The following is a 13,727-nucleotide window of genomic DNA, read 5'->3' on the forward strand; positions in this document are numbered from 1 at the left end:
ACCAATAAGAAGTAAGGAAATGACAGTGAGAATAACACCAACCAATAGTAAATAATAGGTGGGATCAATACCCAATACAAGCTAACAATAGTCGCGAAGAGACAGCGCATGTGCTGCCAAGACCTAACAATTTGTATGGGCAATAAAACTAGGTAACGCTGTAGAGTGCGAAAATTGCATGACTTCAGCACTTTATGTTCAAATGTGTCTTTATTGTCGCTATGCAAAGGTAGGACAAGTAATGGCATAGACGAGATCGCACAAGGGTGCACTCCAGAGCTTGCACAAGCAATGTTTAACCAAACCGCAAATACCACCCTGCTCCAATGCTCTCCTCTCTCCCACGGGCACTGAACACATAATCAAAAAATGTTAATGATGACAAAATGAGCCCATTCCTGATAATGTGGATATTGGGTCAGTCAAGCGAAGTAATCTAAGGTAGGTAGGGCAGACCAGTTCCTTTAATTCTTAGGTGTGAGATGAAAGGCCCCCAGATCTGACTTCAGCAATTTAAAAAAAGAAAATAAATAGAATGTTTTTACCCAGAGTGCCCTCCTCTCAGGGTTCTCTATTTGGAAGATAAAAGACAGTAATGATTTAGGATACTTTCCATCTGTGACTCCTGCTCCCATTTACTCACCAATAACAGATGAATCTTATCTTCAACAGGAATAGAGCTAAAGTGAGGACTATTTGTCTTAATGGGGAGGGACACGTTTTGAGAGCGTGAGGTAGACCCTGATACATATGGAGTCAATTGGAAACGCATGCGCAACAAGAGCCCTGAAGGTTTGGGGCATAGAAAGGTTTGCTGTCACAAAGAGAGTAATAAGAATGGACTTCACTGTAATCATTCCTTCCTATGAGACACCTTCAGGTAAGAGGCAGTATCAGAAACTACCACATAATTGTATTAGGGGTCATTTCATTAAATAAATGGGATTAGAGCAGCCCCTTGGGCTCTGTGTGCCTTGCGGGGTGATCCTCTCTTTCTTACACAACTGGGTGTGCATTACACATCAAGGTTGGACGACTCACATGCTTGGTATTTGCCGCACAAGACCAAACTGATTCCTTTCTCTCTGTGTGCTCTAAGCAGGCTAGAAGTGGGACCCATGCCCGGAGAAGACACCAAGCTCCTCAGGAAAATTCGTATTTGAAACCAGGGCCTTACCGCCCTCACACCCAGTGGTAATTAAAACGGGTGCAGAGACAGAATATCGACTAAAAAATATCGAGTCATTAATATCATGGTTCAGAAATATCGACAGCAAGAATATCGTGGTCAAGTGTATGGACCTACTGTAAGTAATATTGATTTAAAAAATATTGAAGTGTTTATTATCGTTTGCAAAAATATAGTTGTTAAAAATGTAGTTTTTTATTAATGTTATGTATTTTATTATATATTTTATATGTATGTGATCTATTTTTTTTGTGTAAGAATTCTTTGTATTTTTGATATATGGTTAAATTTTTTGTAAATGTTAATTTTTTTAATTTTAACTTTGTGGTTTTAGTTCCGTAGCGGGTTGTTGGTTTATAGGAGAATAGGGTGGAAAGTATTTTAATTATATTAAATGTATTGATTATTTTTTATTTAATAATATTTGGTTAATGGAGTCATTATAGTGTTGAAAGTGTAAAGCAATGTATTATTAATTAATTAATAATTGGTTGTTAATTAATTTTAATTAATTAATTGGTAATTATGGTAATTGTCTAAGTAAATTTAGGTGTGTTTTGTGGGGTTTAAAGGTGTAAAGGGTGGGAAGTAATATATTTATAATCCATGAATTAATAATTGGTTGTTAATTAATTATAATTAATTATACAGTAAATAATTATGATAGTTGTGTAATTAATTTTTGGTGTTTGTCGTGGTATTTATAGCTGTAAAGGGTGGGAAGTATTTTATTTTTAATTTATGAATTAATAACTGGATGCTAATTCATTTAAATTCACTTTTTGGTAATTAATTATGTAAATAATTTGTATGTGTGTGTTGTGTTGTTAATAGGAGTAAAGGGTTGGAAGTAAATTGTGTTTAATTAATTAATATATAGTGGTCAATTAATGTTAAGTATTTGATAATTATTTAGAGTAGATGTTTATTGTTTTGTGTGTTGTTTTTACTTTTAAAGGGGTAAAGGGTGGTTATTAAATACATTTTAATTATTTTATTATTAGTTGTTAATAGTAATAGTTTTAATTGCTATTTAATACTTTATAGTTTATTTTAGTTGTGTGTTGTGGATATTATAGTGTTAACCTGTGTGTAGTCAATTCATGATTATTCGTTTTTTAATAATAATATTTGTTATTGATTATTAATTATGTTAATTATGGAAATACATTTACCAAAAAATGTTATAGTGTTTTGTTATTAGTGTGGTTTTGTAGGGTAGGAAATAAAATAAATACAGTTATATTTGAATAAAAAATGTGTTTGTAAATATTTTCTAGTTAAAGGAATTCTTTTTCATAAATATATTTATTATTTTATTTTATATATTTGTAGGATTTTGTTATATGAAATTAATATTATATTATGTGTTTCTTTTTACATGTTTAATATATTTGATTTTTTCAAGAGTAGGCATCCTGGATGGCCTCTAATTGCCTGAAATTTAATGGTAATAAAACAGAGGTTTTAGTCATAGGCAAGGCCCCCTCGATCTGGTCCTCTGTTTGGTGGCCCCAAATATTGGGCCAGACCCCTTCCCCTAAGGACCAGGTGAAGAACTTGGGGATATGGCTGGACACCAAATTGTTCTTTGAGACTCACACCAGGCGCGTGATGGGGAACTGTGTGGGGGTCCTACGCACTCTCCTGAAGACCTTAGATGTACTCTCAATGTCAGCAAGAAATACTATGGTCCACGCCCTTGTGACATCGCGTTTGGTCTATGGGAATGTTTTGTATCTAGGAGTCAACATCAAGTGTGTTTAGAGACTCTAGCACATCCAGAATGCGGCTGCACGTCTCGTTTCAATGCTCCTGAAGAGAGCTTCATCCAGTAAGGCTCTTGCTTCCCTGCACTGGCTTCCGTTGAAGAAATGTGGTCTGTTTAAAGTTATGTTCATCAGTCACCGTATTCTGCAGAAGAAGGGCCCCTCCTATCTACATGATCTCCTTACCCTGTACTCTCCCACGCGAGTTCTAAGATCTAGCGGAATGGGTCAGGTTTGCACACCAATCATCAGAAGAGCCAGGATGGGGGGACGCTCTTTAAGTTTCTTAGCGGCCTCCTACTAGAACAAGCTCCCAATGGTGCTCCGGCTGGTATCATCAGAGACGATCTTCCGTAAAAAGCTTTTTCCATCTGATAACTCCATTGTCTGATTATTTTTTTTTCACCTGTTACGTTTGCCTGGCACGGGATCTTGTTGCAGCACGGGGACGCACTAGCTAGGGCAACCAGGCGCTTTATAAACTTAATTTAATTAATTGAAATATTGTTTATTCATTTGTGTGATATTTTAAAAATGTCAATATATATATACATATTTTGTTTTTTTACTGTTCGAGTGTGAATAGTAATTTTTGCTTCTCCGCTATCCAACACTTTTCCTAATGCTGCACTCACTATAGTGGGAATAGTCATTTTTACCTCTCCGCTATCCATCACTTTCCCTACTGTTGCATTCACTGGAGTGGGAATAGTAATTTATAACCCTCTGCTATCGCGCACTTTCCCTACTGTTTCACTCACTGGATTGGGAAAAGCAATTTGTACCCCTCCGCTATCCAGCACTTTCCCTACTGTTGCACACGCTGGAGGTGGAATAGTAATTTTTACCTCTCCGCTATCCAAAACTTTCCCTACTGTTGCACTCTCTGGAGTGGGAGTAGTAATTTTTACCCCTCCGCTATCTAACACTTTCCTACTGTTGCACTCCCCGGAGTGGGAATAAAAAGGTTTACCCCTCCCTATCCAACACTTCTCCTACTGTTGCATTCAGCGGAGTGGGAATGGTCATTTTTACCCCTCCATTATCCAACACTTTCCCTACTGTTGCACTCTTTTGAGTGGGAATAGTCATTTTTGCCCCTCCGGAATCCAACACTTTCCCTACTGTCGCTCTCACGGGAGTGGGATCTTTAAATTTTACCCCTCTGCTATCCAACACTTTCCCTACTGTTGCATTCACTGGAGTTGGAATAGTAATTTTTACCTCTCCACTATCCAACACGTATCCTACTGTTGCACACAGTGAAGTGGGAATAGTAACTTTTAACCCTCAGCTATCCAACACTTTACCAGCTGTTGCACTCTTTGGAGAGGGAATAATAAATGTTACCTCTCCGCTATCCAACACTTTCCCTACTGTTGCACTCTTTTGAGTGGGAATAGTAATTTTTGCCACTCCAGAATCCAACACTTTCCCTATTGTTGCTCTAACTGGAGTGGAAATAGTATGTTTTACACCTCTGCTATCCAACACTTTCCCTACTGTTGCATTCACTGGAGTTGGAATAGTAATTTTTACCTCTCCACTATCCAACACTTATCCTATTGTTGCACTCAGTGAAGTGGGAATAGTAACGTTTAACCCTCCGCTATCCAACACTTTCCCAACTGTTGCACTCTTTGGAGTGGGAATAGTAATTTTTACCACTCCGCTATCCAACACTTTCCCTACTGTTGCACTCTTTGGAGTGGGAATAGTAATTTTTTCCCCTCCGCTATCCAACAATTTCCCTACTGTTGCTCTCACCGGAGGGGAAATAGCAATTTTAAACCCTCTGCTATCTAACACGTTCCCTACTGTTGCACTCACTGGAGTTGGAATAGTAGATGTACTTCCTCCGCTATCCAACACTACCGTAATTTTCCACTCACTTCGGTGGGAATAGTAATTTGTACCTCTCCGCTATCCAACACTTTCCCTACTGTTGCACTGATTGTATTGTGAAATTAAATGTTAAATATTTTTCTAATAGTTTAATGTTTTCATTTATTATAGAATGTTGTATATTTTTATTTAAAATCAATTCTAACCAGCCGCCAGTGGTTTAGATTTCCCGCACTGCCAATTAGAATGCAACCGCCACCCTGGTGGTCGCATCCCACATATTCAACATTGTGGCGGGCAGTGCTGTAAGCAGCACCCACCACAATGTTGAAAATGCATGGTGTGCATTGGCATTCACAACGTAACAGGCACCGCCGCCGTGCCTGCCACCTTGTGAATGCCAATGTAGGGGGGTACTATGGGGACCCCCCCTAGTGCAGCCCCCAAGGGGCGGAGTCTCCGTCATTGAAAGGCATTCCACCAAACACATCATAATATGGATGGAGGTGCCTGCAAGGTACCGCCACCATTTCATGGGCCTTTTCCCCCCAGCCTTCGTGACGATTGCCTACCAACGGAAAAGTGGTGGACGGTCTTTCCGTCCACCGCTGTACCCCCCCCATTCTAATGTGGCAGGGGGTAATAGGCCGTCCGGTGGGGTGTTTTGGTGGGTGGATCGCCACCGCCAGTCGGGCTGGTGCGATCCGCCCGCCATGCTAATAGGCCCCTATACATTTTATTTTTTATAATATTTTAAACTTTTAACATAAATTAATGCTTTAAAGTAAATATATATGCATACATTATTATGTTTGTGTTTATTTTTTTATTACGTTTATTTGTTATTTTTTATTAAAATGTATATACATTATGTTTTTATTTTGTTAACATTATATTTATTATTTAATATATTTATTTTATTTTATATTCAAATAACAGTCTATATTTTATACATCTATATTTATTTTTCACATCAATATTTTTTAGTTTATATTTTTGTACTTACCAGTTTAAGTATAGGAGTAGATGTTTTTGTTGTCTATAAGTTTTACTCAATATTTTTAACATCAATATTTTTTACATCGATGGTGTGTCAGTGAAACATTAAAACGGACATTGAACCAGCTCTTCTATTCTTGTACTCACCTTCAATGTCAAAAACACTAATCGATTTCTGAAGAATTTAATGCAAAAAACGTTAATAACATAAATTCTCTGTTTATCTGTCACTTTTACTTATCCCTGCATTCCCTAGGAGTGTTAGCTATAACCAGGGTTTTATCTTTCACTTATTAATTTATTTTTTCTGTGTAGCATGTTGCTCTTGTATAGTTCCTACTTTGAACTGAGTCTCCTTCAGGTGTTTACAATGGGCCACGATTGACAGCTCCTGTGCTGAGACTGAAGGCAATTCAAGCCTCTGACAGTGCCTGTCAATGTGTCAAATAGATGTTCGGAATTCATGGTCATCCAATCTTTGGCCTCTTTGCAGAGCCTGCAGAGCAATGATAATGTATTCCAGTTGCAATTATGATTCTGTGTAAATGTGTGTGAAGCAGATAATCAGTTTTCAAAATATTTACAAGGTGGAAGTAAAACAAAATGCAGTGTTTACATGTGAGTGAGTGTGCTGTGTGTTTGGGGCTGGAAAAGAGAGAGGGAAACAAGAGGGCCCTGACGAGCAAAGAGATAAGGTTCATGCCTTTGTGAAATTTAATTTATACCAGCATATTTCATGTTACACTTGTTACAATCAATCAATCAATCAGCAGAGTTGTAGAGTGCTACCTGTCACCCTGAAATAACATCATTCCTCTACTTATCGTAATTATACGTCGTTTATGGGACCCTTTAAGATTTAATGTGAATGCATGGAAAAGCAGTGCCTGTAATTTACAGTGTTTTTGTTTTGCTGCACCTTAAGTCAAAAATTGAAACAATGACACATGTTGGGCTCAAATATACAGTAAAATGACTGATGAGCATTTCGCATTATTTTGCAGAAAAATCACATGAAAACAAAATACCTACATTTCGCACATCCCTAGGGTTTAAGATATGCTGGTGGATGAGATGTGGAACAAATAAGTTCCTCCATGTCTAACATAGAGTGAACATAACAGGAGTGATTGAGACACACTGAAAACCACAAATCACTCTTCAGTCCTCAGTACCCATTCATAATGTCATGACTTCAAAAATAAAACAATAAATCAATAATATTTACCACAAAATCATTGTTGTTAATCATTTGTCTTATTTATTTATTTATTTATTTATGTGATTTGTAAAGCACCTGAATCACCCCCATCCGGGTGCCTCTGTGCTGTGACTCTTCGTGACCCTTTAGGAATGGATTCAGCATAGGGAAGTTTTCAGCAGTCTTCTGAAGGCCAGGAAGTTGGTACATAGGTGTAACTGGAAGGGGAGCGGGTTCCAGTAGACTGGGACAAGATGGGAGAAAGCTTTGCCACCCATGCGGGATCATTTGGAGTGTGGGGTGTGGAGGAGGGTGTATATCTGACCAGTTTGTCAGGCAGATTTCTTGGGTCCATGTTGTTTAGGGCTTTGTATACCATGCAATACACATTAAAAATAATTCTCTTTTTTACTGGTAGCCAGTGTAGATTTTGAAGTAGCGGGATGGATGCAGTTCTGCGGGGGGGAGGGGGCATTAGCCACCAAACGGGCTGCGTTTATTTGGGACTACTTGTAGTTTTTTGAGGGAGATTTCATTTGCAGAAATCAGTTGGGCATTGCAATAGTCTAGGCGGCTGATGATCAGTGCCTGGGGAATCAGGATTTTGCATGTGGCTAGTGGCAGGAGAGGGAAGTCCCCTTGGAGGAGGCTGAGTGTGTGATAGCATACCCCAGCAGTAATGTACAATTGCTCCTCTACTGTTAATTTCTGGTCTAATCATACTCCAAAATTCGTCACTAGCTGTTTTGGGGGAGGGGGGCTGACCCTAATTCCTAAGGACACCAGCTGGGGAACCATCTCACTGTTGCATCTCCGAATAACATGATTTCTGATTTTTCAGTGTTAAGTTGAAGTACGTTTTCTCTCATCCAATGTGCGATGCCTTTCCTACTCTCCAAAAAAGTGAATTGAATGTTGGGGGCAGATTTATCAAAGGAGAGGAGGAGTTGCGTGTCATCGGCGTAAGAGATAGGGATAAAGCCTAATTTCCTCAGTAGGCCAGCTAAAGGGGTAACATAGATGTTGGATGCCTATGTCCTTAAGACGTTTGAGCAGGATCGTGTGGGAGATGGTATCAAAAGCTGAAGACAGGTCAGGCAGTACCAGAAGCACTGGCCGACCATTGTCTGCTAGCATTCGTATGTTGTCAGTGACTTCCATCAGCGCCGACTCAGTACTGTGCCTATGTCAAAATCCAGATTGTGACTGGTCAAGTTGGTTGGAGGATTCAACAAATTCAGATAGTTTTTTTGTTTATGTGCTTCTCTAGGGCCTAATACACAGAACTAATTTAAGACAAAATCCTAAACTTACTACCATTTTGGTTTGGTTTAGGAGTCCTAAAGGTAGGAGTCCTAACTTTACTACTCTTAAACTGAGAAAAATCCTAACGCTAAGACTTTCGGTATTCCAGGAAGGCATTTACGAGTCCTAAAGTTAGGACTCCTAACTTCTGTCAATACCGAAATGAGTAAGTGCCTTCTGTGAATACCAAAATGAGTAAGTGCCTTCTGTGAATACCAAATGGTAGTAAGTTTAGGATTTTGTCTTATGTTAGTTCTTTGAATCGGGCCAGTACTGTGCAAGGGAAGCAGAGAGATGGGGCGATAATTAGTAACATCTTCTGGAGCAGCTGTAGGTTTCTTCATGATGGGAATAATCTGGGCAGCTTTCCACTCTAAGGGAAGGATGCCTTCCTCCATGGATCTATTGAGGAAAGAGCAGATGGGAGCAGCAAGTGTTTTGGATAGTGTGGCGGAGGTCTTAGCGGGCATTGGGTCAAGTGGAGACCCTGACTTGACTGTTCTTAGGAGAACATCCACTTCGATAGTCGTAAGAGCTAGAAAGTTTCCTAGGGCCAGAGTGTCGGATGTGATAGAGGGAGGGTCTATGCTAGGTCCTGCCCGTGGGAGGGTGGAAGCCGTGATCTTTTGATATATGTTTTCTATTTTCTGAGAGAGATGGCTCGCAATGTTATTGGATAATGTTTGAGAGGGGGCATCTTCGGTGTTACATGCCCTTGGATTAGTAAAGGTTTTTAGGACCTGGAACAATTTGCGTGGCTTAAACATTTCATAACCACTGACAAAGAAAGTAGTCCTAGCTGGTGTTCAGTGTATGCCAATTGTTGTTTATATATCTTGTTTTTGCAGATTTATAAAGCGCAAACTTGACCCAAAGGCATTGGAGCACTTTACACGTGTACCAGATTACTTTGCACAGGATCAGATTCCTTTTTATTCCTTTGGGCCACCTGAATTTATTTTTGGGGAGCAGCACTTATTTTTCTGCATCAGAAATGTACCATCGCAAGAGAGGGAAAAAATCTAAGCGAAAAGATGGAGGAAGAGAAAGACATACAAAACGCACAAAGGGAGAAAAAAGGAAGCTGCAAGAGTGAGGAAAAGAGGGAGTGAATGTCTGGCAGTGGATTAAAGAGGCCTGAGGTGCTCTGGTATTTGGAGCACAGGTATTAAAAATTGCAACAGCCACGGGCTTCTGAGCTCAGCTTTGGGCACCAGCACTCAATCATTTATGATAAAGCACTGACACTACGCAAATTATGTGGAATCAGTCCATTAGGAACTTGGTCTTCATAGATTCTGCTTCTGCGCAAGTAAAGCTTTGAGATGGGGGTGCTGCAAAACGTATGGATATGTGGTTGGGATACGCAGCTGAGGCCTACAATGATGGGAAGGTGCCATATATTCTGGCATGTTCACTACTGTGGAGCAGGACCAGTGAATGTAGAGAAAGATTAGGGATAGAGGCATTGCCTAGTGACCGTGGAGGCAGGTGCACAAAAGTGTGAGGATTACAAAAAACACAGTTGATGGATAGAATGTAGAACAATGTCATACATTCACCCCAGTACAAGGATCTGGGCCTAAATCCATCGTTTTTTGCACTCCACATCACCCTGGGTTAGACACTGGCTATATGCAAATCAGCTCTGACCCTGTGCCTCATGGGAACAGTCCAGTCCGAACTACCAAGCCATGTCTTTCCCAGACCGGAATCAAGCATCCAAGGACCGGTTTCTGGCTATCAGACTTCATTCAGCTGGATAGCTTGACTCCAGTGGTGTGGAGAGCCTGGGACTCACGTCTGAGCATACCCAGCCCACTCGGGGTGAAAATTACAAAAAACACAGTTGATGGACAGAATGTACAACAATGTCATACATTCACCCCAGTACAAGGATCTGGGCCTAAATCCATCGTTTTTTGCACTCCACATCACCCTGGGTTAGACACTGGCTATATGCAAATCAGCTCTGACCCTGTGCCTCATGGGAACAGTCCACTCCGAACTACCAAGCCATGTCTTTCCCAGACCGGAATCAAGCATCCAAGGACCGGTTTCTGGCTATCAGCCTGGATAGCTTGACTCCAGTGGTGTGGAGAGCCTGGGACTCACGTCTGAGCATACCCAGCCCACTCGGGGTGAAAATTACAAAAAACACAGTTGATGGACAGAGACGTGAGTCCCAGGCTCTCCACACCACTGGGGTCAAGCTATCCAGGCTGATGAAGGCTGATAGCCAGAAACCGGTCCTTGGATGCTTGATTCCGGTCTGGGAAAGACATGGCTTGGTAGTTCGGACTGGACTGTTCCCATGAGGCACAGGGTCAGAGCTGATTTGCATATAGCCAGTGTCTAACCCAGGGTGGTGTGGAGTGCAAAAAAACGATGGGTTTAGGCCCAGATCCTTGTACTGGGGTGAATGTATGGCATTGTTCTACATTCTGTCCATCAACTGTGTTTTTTGCAATTTTCACCCCGAGCGGGCTGGGTATGCTCAGACGTGAGTCCCAGGCTCTCCACACCACTGGAGTCAAGCTATCCAGGCTGATGAAGGCTGATAGCCAGAAACCGGTCCTTGGATGCTTGATTCCGGTCTGGGAAAGACATGGCTTGGTAGTTCGTACTGGACTGTTCCCATGAGGCACAGGGTCAGAGCTGATTTGCATATAGCCAGTGTCTAACCCAGGGTGGTGTGCAGTGCAAAAAAACGATGGATTTAGGCCCAGATCATTGTACTGGGGTGAATGTATGGCATTGTTCTACATTCTGTCCATCAACTGTGTTTTTTGCAAAAGTGTGAGGATGGCAGGTGGCAAGAGGTTGATGCAAACCAACCAACTCACACAGTGCCACAATATGTCACACAATGTCAGCTCCCGTCACGCGGTCTTACAGATAGGAGCTGATATCACACTGTGACAGGGAAGACGAGCTGGAAACCACTGCAAAGAACAGGGTTCTAGCTCATCTTCCAAAGTTTGAACAGGCACCATCTTAGCAAGCTTTTTGTTTTACAAGATGAGGGTTTAGGAGGGATAGGGAGCACAATGGTACATCTTAGTATCAGACCCTGCTCCCTCTAAGGCCCCACTGGCTTCTCACAGAGTGACTTTCTTCTTAGTTGGCAGGTCGAGGTCATTGATGCCAAATGCATGTGGAGCTATGTATGTTTCATTGACCAGTTGGCGATTTCGTCAGGCTCCATTGAAGGTAAGTCTGGACCATGGAAAACAAAGGGCTGCAATGAATATACGTTGGGAAGACATTTACCAGGCACCAGAGAGGGTAGCTGAAATTAAATGCATGGATTAGCAGAGTTCAAGGATTTGGGCATATTTACAATGCCCCTGCGGCACTGTTACGCCACTGGACCATCACTTTATGATGCTCCGGAGGCACAGTGTGCAGGCCCATGTTTACAAGGCCACGCAAAGCCACCCTATGTGGCTTTTCATGGCCACGTAAATATGGTGTAAGGCAATGCCTTACTCTGTGTGGAATTGGAATTTAATGGGTTTTGCTGTGGGTGTTCCCATGCAACACCCATGGCTTTTGACATTGCCCCAGATTTTCAACATAGAGTAAATCTGAGGAAGCGCAAAAACCAACGCCTTCCCACAGCAGGTGTAATGAGGAAAATCCTTTTCATTTCTCCTTGATTTGAACTCTTTCCACATGTGCTGCATTCTGTAGCACACTGAGAATGAGGAAAATGCATACTTTGAAAGATTTTGTGCAGGAATGTGTTTCTTCATGCACAAAAACAATCATACCAACAATGCAGATATTCTTGCGCCATGGTGCAAGCTGCCTGCATTAGCGCTTGGCTGGAGTTTGTGCACGAACCCTGGCAGAAAGAACAAGAATGTGCTGCATCTTGTAGATAAGGTGCATTCCTGCCCTTTTCTTTTGACCTAGGGGGTGCAGCTAGAAGGCTTGAGGTGCTGCCTTTTGCTAAAATATTGTAAATATGCTCCTTCATCTGTATCCACATCTGACAACAATGGACTTGAAAAAAAAGGAGGAATGCAGGCACAATTTCCTTCTAGACATGATTTCCTCATTTCAGGCATTGAGGCATGCAAAGAATGAGAAATTCTTATGCCACCCTTCACTGTTAGGGGTGGGCCATTATAATTGCTTTAACGGAAATTATATTAGGTAATTACAATGGGTTGCCCCTGATAGTGCTCCTCAAAGGAACTATCACAGCAGGGAAGTTCACTGTCTGGAGTCGGCACAATGTATGTAACTACGAGCAGTTAGTATTAAGTTTGCAGTTAGTATTAAGTTTGATACATGGCCAGGCCCCTCACAGTGCTTCAAAAAGCTTTTTGGGGGGGTTTCCTACCCATGGAGCAACGCAACAGCCACAATTATACTCGGGTCTGAAAAAACAGGCTAAATGACAGCTCCGCTTACCTCAAGGGACGCTGTTCCTACCCACTCTGTCTTGCTGCTAAAGCCCCCCGGTTAGCGCTCACCTGTGGGTGTCTTGTGGTTGTCGTCTGCTACCCTGGGCTCTCTCTGCAGTTCTCACTGTGCCAGGGGCCCTGGCTTATATAAGACTGCAACTGATGATGAAGGCCAGTGACAAATAAACAAGACACACATTTTCAATAACAGGTACACTGGCATCTCAGCTGATCAGGTGGGGACGCTAGAAAGACGCTTTAAGGCATCATCATTCCTCTTCTATTTGTAGTTCTGTATCATGTGCTTGAACAAGTGTTCTTCTATTGCTTCTGTGATGTGCATATCTGCCTCAGTGACATGGTCATGTGTTTTAACAGCTATCAACCCCATAGGTGCATGCCGGTATGCCTTCTGGAAAGTAGAAAAAAAACATCCAAACTCGTTTTTCTTCCATTGCTATTCATAGGAAAGATTCTACAGCAATTGGCCTAATTTAATGCTTACACAGCGCAAAGTATCTATTTGTGAAGTTTTTCCAGCTAAATTACAACCTAATACAAAACCTTTACTTTACCATACACCTAAATTGAAACCCTCACATAAGCTTAACCTAATAATTTTACATCCTTTGGATTTTCCTATTTTGTTATGTGTAAGGGTTGTTTGAATATAATGTCTATGCTCCATATTAGGTGTTTTGAAATATACCCCATAGAAAATACTTTGCTAATATTTTAGTCCTACTTTGCAGGCTTTGCTTGAAGTGTGACAGCCCTAGAGATGCCACATACAGCGCTGACAAAACACTTCAGTGTGATCCTGGAGTGCCCCCAACATTACAGCTCTGCTATGACTATTGTATTGCAAACATGTACAATAAAGTGTGCTAAATCAACCAGGCAGTCCCTTTGTGGTTCATTCCCTGACACACTGGCACATTCACAAACTCACTCACTTACTCATTAACTCACCCACTCCCTCCCTCACTCACTTCCCCATC

At 41.3% G+C, this 13,727-nt stretch overlaps 1 long non-coding RNA gene across 2 annotated transcripts in view; it reads right to left on the minus strand.

Moving 5' to 3' along the window:
- LOC144807893 (uncharacterized) overlaps window positions 1–12,818 on the minus strand; it is a 142,196-nt gene extending 129,378 nt beyond the window's left edge. Inside the window, exon 1 of one of the 2 annotated variants that reach the window (XR_013606503.1) lies at window positions 12,796–12,818. This is a non-coding gene — a long non-coding RNA (uncharacterized LOC144807893). Of the gene's footprint in view, window positions 1–12,733; window positions 12,757–12,795 lie in introns of those variants that run through there. The other variant, XR_013606502.1, reaches the window with a different exon arrangement.
- Between the last annotated feature and the right edge of the window lie 909 nt (window positions 12,819–13,727).

This window comes from Lissotriton helveticus, chromosome 1_2 (genome assembly GCF_964261635.1).
Source record: "Lissotriton helveticus chromosome 1_2, aLisHel1.1, whole genome shotgun sequence".
Classification (NCBI taxonomy): Eukaryota; Metazoa; Chordata; class Amphibia; order Caudata; family Salamandridae; genus Lissotriton; species Lissotriton helveticus.